The following is a 13990-nucleotide window of genomic DNA, read 5'->3' on the forward strand; positions in this document are numbered from 1 at the left end:
GTTGTTCGAGCTGGCCTCACAGTCTGACTAGTTTATAGTTCTCACCAGATCAGCATCTGTTTAGACAAACTTTGCTGTGGGTCACAGATAAAAACAACAACAACAGCTGGATCAGATTCTCTCTTCATGTTGTTTTATGTCCTGAGAGCTTGGCATTGTGACCAGTGAGAATATTCTCTCTGGTCTCTGCCAGTTGGGTTTGCCTCAAGTGACCTGCCCACAGGCTGGGAACCCAAGACAAGAAGTGACATGCAGCAGTTTCTTTGTCCAACCGTGACAGCTTTCAGGGATTTTGTCTTAATAAAGGATCCCAGTCCATAAGGGACCTTTATCTCCCTAGTGCTGGGAAAGCCCCTTCCTAGTATTGCCTACCCAGTGTCACAAACTAGTAGGTCTGCGACTAGAGGAATCTCAAATTCTTGTGGGAGACTGGAGTCACAATTTTCACAAACGCTATTCTTACCTCCCGTGACAATGAGGATTTCTGCTTTCTTAGAGTGAAACTTCTTGGATTTTGCGGGCTGCATCTTCTAGACCTGCTTTGGGGATGTGTCTTGTGTCTGTGCCTAGAAAATTACCTCTGGTCTTTCCATAAAAAGGCTTATTGGATTGAGTTGCTATTGAAATAAACATACCCTTGAAGATCATATTTGTCAATAACCAGATGATGGATCCTTTGAACTGGAAAAACTTCTTTATTCAAAAAAATTTTACAGAGCTCTCATCCTAAACAAATATCCCATTGGTTTCTATGGGAAGATCAAATTAAAAAGAGGACACAACGGATTTTATCGGCTAGCCTTAGAGACTCCCTTAAAAAGATTAAAGAACAGAAAACAGGTTTAAAAACAAAAGTTAAAATCCACACCCACTATAAATCTTCCTTCTCTACCCACCTATACTCCCTTTATCTCCATCTACCTGTCCCTGACCACAGATATATTGGATCTGTGGACCCCCTGCCTCAAACCCCTGTCCTCAAAATCTGGCCCCATCTCCTCAGCAAATTCCTTCAACTTTCCCCCAAAACTGCTCCAACTACCCCCCCAAATCCCTTAAATACCCAGATACCTGCTTTAAGTTGCCCTTCCCTGCAAGATTTACAGGAAGCGCTGTAGCCTGATTTCAGGCCTGGAATATACAGGTTATTTGTATAAACACTGATAGCCAGGAAATAAATCTGGCCCAGGCTCCAGGAGCTCACGGCCGGGATCACTTTGCGGTACTTTACAACCCCTCTTACTTCCCTGGGCTCTGTAATTAAACTCAGTCATCTCTAGGCCTTCCTGTGCAATGTCCCATGAAGATGCATCCTGGACCTCCACAGCAAAGAATTTGGCATCCCTGGACAGCACCAGATCTTTTAAATTCCAAAGCCTTTTTGCCACCACTTTCAGAAGATTCTACCAAATTTAGAGAAGAGTTAGAAAGATTAGTGGCCTTTCACAGCCCCACTCTAGGGACTTGGACTAGCTATTAAAGGACATTCTTCCACCCTTGATTATACTGTAATTATCAGGCTAGATGGCCTCAGGTGGGAAATCCTCCACCAACACTTCCCCAGAGGAAACAGGTGACCAGAATCTCCCAGGCCCTCCTGCAAATAACAGGAAAAGGCTCAGCCAGACCAACATTCAAGGCCTGATGTGGGGATAATGGAGGCCTCCCTCTAAGGTAAATTGGTCTCAGGTTGAATTATGTGCTCAGAGAAAGAGGAACATCTTAAAACGTTGGTGGAATGCTTTATATAGACTTTGCAAAGGCACGCTGCAGTAAACTGTGGAGTCTAGAACATCTTTTAATTTCTGCCTTGGTTGGAAATCTTCTCTCTGATATAGAGAGATAAATCCAAAATAGTGTCATTGGCTGGGCAGTTCGGTCTCTTAACATTATTATAGAAGCAACTACATAGTTCTTTGTAAATAGCACGCAGGAAAACAAGACAAAAAAGAAACTAAAATGAACAGACCTCGATGGGCACATTGAGTCTTTACAAAAACAAAAATGATGACTCTAAAGGTAACTCAAAGTCCACTCATTTTTCTCACCAATCACATAGCCTTCCCTGTATTTGCAGATATTGTGAGAAGCCAGGACGTTGGAAGGACAATTATCCTTAACTTAAAAGAAAAAAAGCTCAAATAACCTTTTCCCTAAGCCCCAGCACCATCAGAAGGTTCATTTCTTCCTTCCTCTGGGACCATAAATACTCCATCAACTGACAGGGTCAGCCAATCCTCAGTCACACCGCAGAACCCACTATTAAACTTAAAATAGAGGATTCGAAGCTGGACTTCTTAATTGACACTGGTGTGAGTCTCTCTAGCATCTGCTCAGAGGATTTAATACTACCTGTCACCTCTGATTCTATTCTAGGTGTCAGAGTCCCTGGACAACCTGTTCCATTGTCCACATCTCAGGCCACCCCAATATCCTTAGGCTGTCAACTCCCATTATACTTTTCTAATTTCTGACTCCTCACCAGCAAATCTTTTAGGCAGAGATTTGTTATGTAACTTTAATGCCACCATACAATGTAATAAAAAGGCAGTTTTCTTTCCCCCCCCCCCCCCCCCGCCGCCCTCAGACTAAACCTCAAGCTTCCTACTTTCCCTAAGGAAATCTCATCTCAATTTAAATCCTCTGAAGAGGAGGCAACCTTAAAGTTGTCCCAACTAGTCTCTGGGCTTCACATGCAAATGAGATTGGATTGCTGTGGAGCACAGAGCTTGTGCAGAACCAGGAAAAGGAACAAACCTTTCCCATCGGTGGCCTGGTAGCCCCTCTCAGGAGATGCAGAGTGAGGAATTAAACCTATAATAGACTCTTTTTTATATCAGGGTGTCCTTATCTTTACTTCCTCACCCTATAACGTCCCAATCTTGCCAGTAAAGAAAGAAGGGAAATTTGATTCAGATGGAAATTAAATGTATCGATTTGCATAAGATCTAAGAGCCTCAAACTCCTTTGTAATTCCTCCACCCCATAGTCCTCATCCGGGTACCATTCTCACCTCAGTTCCTGCTGATGAAGCCTGGTTTACAGTAGTTGATGTCTGCTCAGGTTTCTTTTTGGTTCCATTGCATTCTGACCCACGATTTCTTTTTGCATTTACATTTAGAGGAAGATGATTGACATGGACTTCCATACCTCAGGGATAGTGTGGGTCTCCCTTAATACTTTTCCCAGTCCTTAAAGCTGATTTAGATTCTGTAGCCTTGACCCAAGGTTCCACTCTTATTCAATATGTTGATGACCTTTCACTCTCTAACCAGACTGAACAGGGTGCTCTTATAGACTCCGTCATTCTCCTAAAGGCACTGGCTGAAGGAGGCCATAAAGCCTCCCAGTCTAAACTTCAATGGGTGCAAATAACCGTTACTTACTTAGGACAGGAAATATCTCAGGGCACTCAAAAGCTCTCTCTAAAATGCCTTGAATCAATTTCGTTCATCCCCTCTCCCAAAACAAGAAAAGCAGCTGCATAAATTTCCAGGGGCAGCTGGCTATTGCCGCCAATGGACTCATCACTTTTCTGCCCTTGTTAAACCCCTATATGCTCTCCTCCAGATACTACCTCAGAGTATATTTCCTGGCCCCTAGAGGCATTAACTTCCTCTGACGCCTTAAAATTAACATTGTCCACACCCCTGGCTCTTCGCTTATTTAATTTTCACAAACCTTTTCACAGATATTGCCATGAAAAAATAATGGGATTGCTGCAGGACAACCTTTAACCTCTCATACGTCCTAAAGAATATTTCTCATGGGGCTTCCCTGGTGGCGCAGTGCTTGAGAGTCCACCTGCCGATGCAGGGGACACAGGTTCATGCCCCAGTCTGGGAAGATCCCACATGCCGCGGAGGGGCTAGGCCCGTGAGCCATGGTCACTGAGCCTGCACGTCCGGAGCCTGTGCTCTGCAACGGGAGAGGCCACAACAGTGAGAGGCCCACGTACCGCAAAAAAAAAAAAAAGAATATTTCTCATGTCACTTGGACCTTGTGGCAGGGAGGATGCCCCATGCCTGCATGTTGTGGCCTCAGATGCTGCCCTAAACGACAAAGCCAGTACTCTTACAGTACATGCCTAATGTAAGAATAAGCATATTCCCCATACTCTCTTACAAGTTCGTAAGACATAGCATCTCTCTACATGGTGGCAGACCACCTACGAATAAGCCCTAATTGCAATCCCTCCGTCATCCTACATTGTTGTAACACTTTAAATCTGGCTACTCTACCACCCCCCGGCTGACAGAGAGCCTCAGTCCATTCCACGTGATTGCCTTGCAACTACATATATAAATGGCCTCAAAGCAAGGAGAAGACCTCTTAGATGCCCCCTTTAGACAGCCCAGACTTACTTCTATTTTGTGATGGCTCTTGTAGATACAATTACTGGGAAGACATAATAACTGTTTTCCCACATGAAATGCTTGGGGTGTACCCTTTGCCACTGTAAAATCAGCCTGGGCTGCTTACAGATCTCACTAGAGCTTGCACGCTGACAAGGGGAAAAAAATGCTCCTATTTACTGACTGGAGATATGCTTTTCGAGTCTGCCGTGCTGTTGGCACAATCTAGAAATCCCACAGATTCTTTTTTTTTTTTTTTTTTTTTTTTTGCGGTACATGGGCCGCTCACTGTTGTGGCCTCTCCCATTGCGGAGCACAGGCTCCGGACGCGCAGGCTCAGCGGCCATGGCTCATGGGGCCCAGCCACTCCGCGGCATGTGGGATCTTCCCGGACCGGGGCACAAATCCGTGTCCCCTGCATCGGCAGGCGGACTCTCAACCACTGCGCCACCAGGGAAGCCCTCCCACAGATTCTTAAACCCTGCTGGTACTCCTATTGCCAATGGCTGCCCTGTGAGAGGCTATTCACCTCCATTGTCCAGTCTGTATTAAGGAGACTGATACTATTGTACATCTCTAGGGAATGATAGGGCTGACAAAGCTGCTACATACACAGCCTAAAACGGATCCCCACCCTTTCCCCACCCAATTTATAAACCTGCCTTTATCTGTGGCTGATATTATTGATTATCAGACAAGTACTCCTCAGTCTGAAAAAAGACAAATGAATACAACAAGGTGCCAAACAATTGTCAGACACATTTTACATCGGGCCAAACAGACTTCATGTGGCCCCCTTTCTTCTGACCTTTTGGCTTGCACGGATCTCCCATAAGATGGGACATATGTGCAGATGGGGGATAGTCAAGGAACTAAAAGATACTTGTTTCTGCTCTGGCATTCATAAAATTTCTGACTCAGTTATTTCCCAGTGCACTACTTGTAATCTCACCAAATTTTAGAAGCCAACATACCTTAGGGAGTCTTCCAAGGTCCACACGCCCCTTGTATTACTCCAGATGGATTTAAAGGTTTAGGCTATTCCCACTGGTGGTAATTGTCTGTATGTTCAGTGGGATAGAGTGAATGCTATCCATTAGATGTGCTGATGCCACTTTACTTTACAATAGTGGTAAAGAAGTTAATAACAGATTATTTTTTGTTTTGGCATTCCTTTACAAATTGAATCAGATCAAGCAATTAGTTTTACAGCAGAAATAAACCACTCACTTGCAAAAACTCTGGCATACTCATCAGAATTTCCTACCTGATGACTGAGGATGCTCAATCATCATGGCAAGTGGAATGTAAAAATCAAGACATAAAAAGGACTTTAGGAAAAGTCTGTCAAGAAACTGGACTTAAACATTACCTACTGTCCTTATAAAAATCTGGAATACTCTAAATAGTAGACCTGGATTAACCCATTTTGAAATAATGTTTGGCTGCCCTTCGCCTTCTGGCGTCTCTAACCTTCCATTCCCAGATTGAGTGAATGTTATGGAGACTTAAGAGAACAATTTGATGTTAAGACTAGCTACATACAAGAATTGCCTGGTACACCTGGAGCACATCATCAACAGGTAGGAAAGCATGGCCTCCACCAACTAACTAGCCTCGCCATCCTTTCCACCAGGAGATCGGGGGTATATCAAGGCTTCTAAAAGAAAGCACACACTGTCACCTCATTGGGAAGGACTTTATGAAGTATTCCTAACCACCTACACTGCCATCAAAATAGAAGAATTTTGATGAATTCACATGAGTGACACCAAACTAGACCCAGATCAGCAGTCCCAGGACCATTCTTACAAATGACCTTAAAGTAATGATTTCTAGCATCAATTCTCAAGCCCTGGAAGCAGATGACATCATGAATTAGACAGCTTTTCCCAAGAACATGGATTAAAAAACTCCATTTCCACCTATTTTCTTCCCCTACTAAGTTTCCAACTCCACAGAAAAACAAACACATAAAAACAACCCTCTTCCTTTTAATGAAGCCTCCCCTTTCTTTGGCCATTATATTAAGGGTTGACTGAGATTACTTGTCCCAATCTGTCCTATTCTCCCTCTGATCCTCCACTAGGGCCTTTCTTTCAAACTGTATCTCATTCTTATTAACACTTACTATTTTCTCAATAGGTCAGGGACAGACCTGACACTCCTTTACATTGTTTTCCCAGACCTTACCCACATTAGCTAACCAGTCTAATTACTCGTTATGTCAACATCTAGATCATGCAAAAGAACCTGACCTAATTTTTGTTCTTACCAGTGTGAACATCTGGTAGAACAGATCTAGAAAATGGGTGTATGGTATCCACAGCCAAGTAAACAACATCACCTACTTCTCCTTCTGCTGAGTTCATTGGACATGAAAAAAAATCTCTATAGAATCTCAAGGACCATCCTTTGCTCAGATGAAGTCATTAGAAGGGAATTTTTCCCTTTGCACTGAAAACAGTCACGGTGCTTGACCCTTCCTAGGTGACATACAAAGGCAATGCTTCGATCAGACTCTGTGGTTTGATTCCACAGGTGACATGCTCAAGCCTCACACAAAGGTTATAGATGGTCCTAGCACTTATGGTACAAACACTTGCCAAATCATCAAATATTGTGGCTAGGTCACAAGACACCTTTGTGCAATCTTGGGTAGCTCAGCAGCTCAGCTGCTCCCCTAATTAGGATGCTCACTGCCAAAGATTACATATGGGGTAGTCTTTGTAGACCAAAGTAGACCAAAATTCTGGACTAGGTTGGCCACGTGACAAAACCAAGCCTCATAACTACCAAAGCTGAACTGCAGCTCTCCTATATTAGATATTTTGCAACCTGTTCCATTCCTACAGACTGATGGGGATATGTGGAAGATGGAGTTGTGCAGATGCCAATATGACAGAAGACAAAACACAACAAACTCCACCCTAGTGGGTCAAAAGTTCCACTCTGACCTTAACCATGAGCATTGCTGGTCTTTTTGGCTTATGCAATGACAAGGTATTTGAAGGATTCCCATCTAGATAGTCGGGACAATGTGGATTTGGACGCCTGATGCCTTCTGTCACCAGGTACTTTACTTTAAATAAAATTACAAACTTAGGCACCTTTGTTCTTAAAAGAGTGCCACATATTCATACTAAATGTACTAGGCAGGAAGTCATAGAAAACCCACTTGTGTATCACAATTCTAAATTCTTTTCAGTATTGAGATCCCTTTCCCCAGGCTTTGGAACTTATGAGCTGGAAAAGGCAGTTTGAAATCTTTTCATAGTGATAGAACAAGAGTTCAGCATTAATGTGCAAATACTGGAAGCACTTCAGTTAGAGTTAATACTTTAGCTTCTGTTTAACTCCAAAATCTTTGTGCTCTGGATACACTGATAGCCCAACAAGGAGGAGCTTTTGTGATCATCTGTGGAGAATGTGGTTTCTATGTAAATCACTTGGAACAAATAATGTCTAATCTACATTATTGTCCTTTTAAAGGACAAGATAAACACTCTCCATCAGATAAATCATCAGATAAATGAGTCTTAACCTTTTTTTTTTTTAATTGTACTGACCTATTCCCAGGGATGGGAGACTGGTTTAAAGGGATATGGTGAAACATACTTAGATTTTTTTTTTTCTTTTCTGCTTATTTATTAGTGCTTTATCTATGTTATTCTCTTCCTTTGAAGATCTTTTGCCAATCAGCTAGTAACCTGTTCCTTCTCTCCTCGGCCTCCAACTCAGCTTTTCATATGTGAAACTTCTGGGGAATTTCCAAATTGGGGAGATGAAGGGGTTAAGGATGTGCTACCCAAAATAAGCTGCCTTGATATATTGATAATTTTGAGTTAAAGGCACTTAAACAGTGGGTGCAAGAAAGGCACTCTGATTCTCCTTTTTCTTCCTGAAAGCAGAAGCTAAAACTCCAATGTGAGATCTGCCCTCCCTGTGCCAGGAGGAAAGAAACATTCTCATCACCAGAAATGGGAGTCAAGGCCAGGAGAATTCTGTACTAACAGACATTGTTAAAATACCTCTTATCTTCCTTTAGTTTCTTCATTTATTTTAGTTATGTTTCCACACTTGCCACTCTTTATTCAATCCAGTATATAAGCATTCAGGTTTTGCCACTTCTTTGGGTCCTTCATTTCCTTATGAAGGCTTCCATGTCATATAAAACTAACCTTAAATAAATGTGTATGCTTTTCTCCTGTTAATATGTCTTTTGTCAATTTAATTCTCAGGAGTAGCCAGACACTTTAAGAGAGTAGAGGTAAGGTTTTTGCCTCCCCTACAAAAGCAATAAATAGAAATGATCTCTGAGGGGGTCGGATATTGGACTTAGCAGAGGGAGGCTTCAAAGCAATTACTGTAAACATGTTAAATAAAGGAAACAACAGTTAAAGAAGTAAAGGAGGTATAACAAGGACTCATTAAGTAGAGACTATCAGTAAAGAGATAAAGATTATTTTAAAAATCAAATAGAAGTTCCAGAGTTGAAAGTATAATAATTAAAATGAAAAAAATTACTAGAGGGGCTCAATAGATTTCAGATGGCAGAATCAAATGAATCAATGAAATTGAAGCTGGATCAAAAATTATAAATTACAGAAAGAAAAATGAACAGTCTCAGAGACCTGAGGAACATCATCAGGTGATCCAACACAGGTGTTCCAGAAGTTCAGGAGAGATAAAAAAGGGAAGAAAAAATATTCAACAAATTGTGCCTGATAATAACTAAAATATATATAGTCAAAGGCATCTGTATTACTCTGTTCAAGCTGCCATAACAAAATATCATAGACTGCATGGCTTAAACAACAGACATTTATTTCTCACAATTTTCGAGAATGAGAAGCCCAAGATCAAGGTGCTGGCAGATTCAGTTCCTGGTGAAAGCCTTTTTTCTGGCTTAGAGATGGTGGCCTTCTTCCTGTGTCTTCATGTGGCAGAGAGAAAGAGAGCTCTGATCTTTCTTCCTCTTCCTCTAAGGACAAAAATTCCATCAAGAAGACCCCATCCCCATGACCTCATCTAAACCTAATTAACTCACTAAGGCCCCAACCTCCAAATGCAATCATATTGAGGGTTAGAGTTTCAACATATGAACTTTGCAGGGAGACAAACATTCAGTCCATCACAGTATCCTACAGATGAATTTAAATGGTGCACTAGAAAATATTTAATACAGGGGACTTCCCTGATGGTCCAGTGGGTAAGACTCTGCGCTCCCAATGCAGGGGGCCCAGGATCCATCCCTGGTTGGGGAACTAGATCCTGCACACATGTGCAGCTAAGAGTCTGCATGCCACAACAAAAAGATCCCACATACCGCAATGAAGATCCCACGTACCTCAACTAAGACCTGGCACAGCCTAAATAAATAAATAAATAAAAATGAAAATCTAAAAAAAAAAAAAAATTAATACAATACAGGCAATAAAGAACAGAAAAAAATGAAATATGTAGATAAATAACTCCAAATAAAATTTCAACAAATAAGTTGAAAGCAAAAGCATGGAAAAAACATATTATTAGAATAGCCAAAATCCAAAAACTGAGAACACCAGTTGCTGGTAAGGATGTAGCAGGAACTCTCATACGTTGCTGGTGGGAATGTAAAATGATGCAGATACTTTGCATCATGACAGTTTGGATGGATGACAGTTTGGCAATTTCTTACAAAACCAAACATAATCTTATCATATGATCCAGCTATTGTGCTCCTAGGTGTTTACCCAACTTATTGGAAGACTATGTCCACATAAAACCTGCACATGGATGTTTATAGTAGCTTTATTTATAGTAACCAAACTCTGGAAGCAACCAAAATGTCCTTCAGTAGGTGAAGAGATAAACTGCGGTACATCCATAGAATAGAATGTTATATTCAGTGATAAAAAGATATGAAGTCATAAAAAAGACATGATGAATTTTAAATGCATATTGGTAAGTGAAATAAGCCAGTTAGAAAGGCTACATACTCTATGATTCTAATTATATGACAATCTGGAAAAGGCAAAACTACTGAGACAGTAAGAGGTCAGTAATTTTCAGGGTTTGGCATGAGGCTGTGGTGGGGTTGGGGGGAGATTCAGTAGGTGAAGCACAGGCATTTTTTAAGGATGTGGAAAGGATTCTGTGTGATAATATAATTGTGGTTATGTGACATTATATGTTTGTCAAAACTTCAGGAGCAAAAAGAACAAAAATGTAAAAAAGTCAATTAGGAGATTGGAGGAGTCTCAGGATTGAATGATGTATGTGAAGGAACAATCAAACTGTATGTGTTACAAATGTATGAAGCAACCGCACTGAAGGGGGTAGGGGTAAGAGGTACCAACCTAAGTAACTTTGGAAATGAGTGGAGTCTGTAAAACTAATGACAAAAGAAACTGTGCATAAACACTGTCACTAGTTGATAACGTTATTACCTACGGCCATATAGCTTAACAGTTCTGATACTGCTATTCTGGAATTGAACAGTTAAGTAAATTGATGTCAGATGATGGGAATCAGATGTTACATGATGTCAGAAGATGTCTCACTGTTGCACTGAAAAGTTAGAGATATGCAAAGGGAGGAGGCTAGAATTATTCAAGTGGAAATGGGTTAGCGTTTGAGATGTCAGTATGAACTCAGGTTTAGCTTAATATCAGTAGAGACGTTTACACATAGAAATGTATATATACACAGGTTAGTATATACACATATATTTCCTTGTTCTGTCAGCTGAGCAGGCCCAGAAGCAATAACACTCCAGTAGAAATGAGCACACCTAGTCCCCAGATCTTGGTTTCTAAAACTATTCTCCAATCAAAGGAACCAGGGTTCCTTGGAGAACTGGCTGATTCTAGAACTGGGACAGGAAATATACAAAATGAGCCTGGAGCATCTTATGGTGCCAGAAAGTAAGAAAGTGCTCAAGAAAACTAACCAACCAACCAATCTACATGTACAATGTTGGGGATATGTCTGGGGCACAGGAAGCAAATGAAAGAGCTCCCAGTAGCCAAAGCTGGAAGAGTTTGAGGAACAAAATGAATAAAATACTATTGGATCATAACCCTAACTGTAAAATAAGTATCCACGAGTCCATAATGATATAAATAAATGATTGAATCAATAATAAATGGGGGAGAAGAGACAAATCTCCCATGCAGAAGAATTACAAATAATTTATGTGGATACTGTTGCCTCAAAAATGTGGAACGTAATTCCCCACTCCTTAGGTTTGGGCTGTGTATAGTGACTTCCTTCCAAAGAGTGTAGTGTGGAAAGGAGAAAAAAAAGAGTACATATATACTGGAGAAAGCTGACAAACACTACCTTGATCAGTGGATCAATGTCAACACCAACAGTGATGTCATGTTGATAATATGTATCCTTGATAAAATGTGGTGAAAGTGGCACTTTACCTTTGTGGTTTTCCTCTGCAAAACCCATAACCCCGGTCTAATCATAAGAAAAACATAAGTCAGACCCCAATAGAGGGACATTAAGCAAAATACCTGACCAGTACTCCTCAAATAATGTCAAGGTTATCACAAACAAGGCAAATCAAAGAAACTGTCACAGTCAAGAGGAGCTTAAGTAAACACGATGAGTAAACATAATGTGTCATCCTGGATGGGATCCTGTATCATAAGAAGGACACTGGAGAAAAACTGAGGAAATCTGATTAAAGAATGGACTTTAATTAATAATAATGTATTAATGTTGGTTCATTAATTTTAATAAATGTACCTTAATAATGTAGGATATTATTAACATCCTACATGTTAATAATAGGGGGAAATGGATGTGAGTTACACAGTAACTCTGTACTATCTTGGTAATTTTTCTATAAATCTAAAACATTAAAAATAGTTGATTTAAAAAATATATATGTACCTGTGTGAGTGTATGCAAGCAGTAAACTTAAAAAAGATATAGCAGCTATAATAATATAAGGGAAAATAGAATTTAAGATAAGAATATTTATAATAGATAAACAAAATGTGTTATGTCTACATAATGGAATAGTATTCAACAATAAAAAGGTATGAACTACTGATACCTGCTACAACGTGGATGAACCTTAAAAACATTATGCTCTGAAAAGAGCCAGATGCAAAAGACCTCTTGTTCTATGATACTATTTATATGAAACATCCCCAGAAAAGGCAAATCTATAGAGACTAAGTAGATTAGCGGTTGCCTAGGGCTGGAAGTGAGAAAGTGGTTTGGCTGCAAATAGGCCTGAGAAAGCTTTTGGGAGTGATGGTGATGGAAATGTTCTAAAATAGGAGTGTCGTGATGGCTCTGTAAACTTAAATTTATGGAAAACCATTGAATTTTACATTTAATATGGGCAAATTTGGGGGGAAGTGTATTTTCTGATTGTGAATTATGTGTCAATAAAGCTGTTTAAAGCATTAAACAATTTTTTTTTACTCCCTAGAAGAGTTAATGATTAATAGCATATCCAGCAAACAAATATCCTAATGATTTTTAAAATCATTAAAAATACATATCTCTAGTGATCAAATAGCTTAATATGAACATTTCACAGAAAAGGCAACTGCTTCCTGAAAAAATTGAAGGGGGTGCTCAATTTATATAAATAAGTTTATTTCGTGACTTTCCATTCAGATTGTTTGTTCTTCAAGGACAGGACTATTGCTCTCAGAGAATAAACTTAGATATACAATTAATATAATTATTAATTATTGTTTTTTCAATTAATTATTGTTTTTTGACTTCAAAGATTTATCCAACACTTGATTAAAGACCAAGTGTTATAATTTATTGGGCTTCAGTTAATTGTTAATTAATTATTAATTTAATTAATTATTAATTATTTTTTTTTGACTTCAAAGATTTATCCAACACTTGATTAAAGACCAAATGCTATAATTTATTGGGCTAAATCAGTGTAGCCCAAGATGAGGTGAAGTTTCAACTGCCCTCTAAAAGGAAGTGTTGCGAACTATATTATTGTTCAAAATATTTATTCCCTGCCCGTGACCTCATGGGAAGAATTCTCTTCCCTAACTCAATTGATGTTGGGCTTGATACTCTATGACTTGCTTTGGCCTCAGCTGAGCAGAATGTACTTCTAAACTCCTGACCTTGGGCTTGGCTATGTGATGTGCTGTGGCCAATGGGAGTTAACAGATGTGATGTAAGAGGAGGCTTAAAGTGTGATTACAAGGTTGAACTTGCCATCTTGTGCTTCTGCTATTGCCATGAGAACTTCTCCAGGGAAGGCCCACGTTCTAGGTTCTTCCTTACCAGCCACAGGGGGCCCTGGCCTTTGCTGAGAACCTGGGTGTGGTACATAGCAGCTAGACAACCTCCGGGATACCTGGAATTCTGTATCTTTTGGCTTCCCTAAAGGCAAGCCCAGGGTCAGTGCATCCTTCCCAGCGCTGGATCCATCAACCAGCCCACAGATCCGTCAGAGAAGCAAACCTCAAGAACAGTGAAGCCTGTATAAAGAGGTAATTTCACACACAGGGGTGACTCTGTGGTGGCTGGTAAGTTCCCCAATGGGATCTGTGAGCCTGAACTGAGTCGTGAGAAAGTTAAAGTCATCACTATCATCATTAGTGATGTGAGGATGGTGGGAAAGAAGGGAGCCATTGCAAGTTACT

The 13990-nt window shown here is 40.3% G+C and overlaps 1 long non-coding RNA gene across 1 annotated transcript in view; it reads left to right on the top strand.

The window, feature by feature from the left end:
- The window catches only part of LOC113624349 (uncharacterized), a 187087-nt gene that overhangs the window by 69908 nt on the left and 103189 nt on the right, over positions 1–13990 (top strand). The gene's annotated exons all lie outside the window — the stretch shown is intronic.

This window comes from Aethalodelphis obliquidens, unplaced genomic scaffold (genome assembly GCF_003676395.1).
Source record: "Aethalodelphis obliquidens isolate GAN/ISIS:26980383/991018 unplaced genomic scaffold, ASM367639v1 scaffold13, whole genome shotgun sequence".
In the NCBI taxonomy this organism is placed as follows: domain Eukaryota; kingdom Metazoa; phylum Chordata; class Mammalia; order Artiodactyla; family Delphinidae; genus Aethalodelphis; species Aethalodelphis obliquidens.